This window comes from Penaeus monodon, chromosome 30 (assembly GCF_015228065.2).
Source record: "Penaeus monodon isolate SGIC_2016 chromosome 30, NSTDA_Pmon_1, whole genome shotgun sequence".
Classification (NCBI taxonomy): Eukaryota; Metazoa; Arthropoda; class Malacostraca; order Decapoda; family Penaeidae; genus Penaeus; species Penaeus monodon.
In genome coordinates, this window is record NC_051415.1 from 33129308 (window position 1) to 33130360 (window position 1053).

The following is a 1053-nucleotide window of genomic DNA, read 5'->3' on the forward strand; positions in this document are numbered from 1 at the left end:
ACCAATGGTAGATATAAAATGGTTATCAAATGCATACTATTAAATGCATATTCCTCACACATGTTTTCACATACCATGCACCTACCTATCAAATACAAATGTATATGCCAATAAAGATATAAGGTAATGTAAACTAAAAGACAAATAGTGACCAGCTGCACAAGTATACTGAGTATCCTCCACTTCAAACATGATGAAATCATATTCCATGAAAAAATACGAAGTTTCTTTTCTTATCAACATTAACTGTAATATATGTTTACTCAAATAAAAGACTAACCAATTTTTACTTCAACATTTGAGTGTTAAGACTACAGATAATAATTACAACTATAATTAATGTATAAGAAATTTTTACCATAAATGTTTACACAAGTATTTCTATGGCAACCTGGCATGAGTAAACATGGCTATATATGAACCAAGCAGTCATATGGCACACATACTGTCTTTCTCAGAAAGGTGTCATAAATAAGTTCCAAAATACACTTTCCTATGCTAATCTTTGCCAAAAGCTTGCCTTAATTTCTGATTAAATTATAAAAGTGAATGAACATTATCGAAATTAGGAATTAACACCATATTCACACAAGCTGTAATCTCACCTTTTTGCAAGGCATAATGTATAAAAACTCATGTCACTCCCCTACACCTTTCTTAAGGAATCATAAAAGGTATGTTAAAGGGAAAAGGAAAGATGAAAAAAAATAATAATAATTAAAAGTAATTTAGAGTAGGTGACATTGGTGTGCAGAAAAAGCCTGGCATGACAGTCCTACAGATCTGGTTGGCACTCGTTCAAACACCAGTGCCAACTTACACCACGAAATATGCACCGCTCTCTGTCTGCCTGTGTTACAATAACCTCATTTCCTTCTCAGTTTCAAAGTTAACACACTCACTCAAGGCAAAAGCTCTGAGTGCAAACAACTAGAAAATAACATAGACAAATAAATGCGTCATTTAAAAATACATAAATAAGACCCAATACAACCATGCAGAATAGACTTGCTAAGTTACAGTGGATAAGTTATGCTAACACTGGATAAAACA

General features: G+C 32.6%; 1 protein-coding gene across 1 annotated transcript in view; it reads right to left on the reverse strand.

Moving 5' to 3' along the window:
- LOC119592427 (ubiquitin carboxyl-terminal hydrolase 16-like) overlaps positions 1–1053 on the reverse strand; it is a 48003-nt gene that overhangs the window by 9027 nt on the left and 37923 nt on the right. The gene's annotated exons all lie outside the window — the stretch shown is intronic.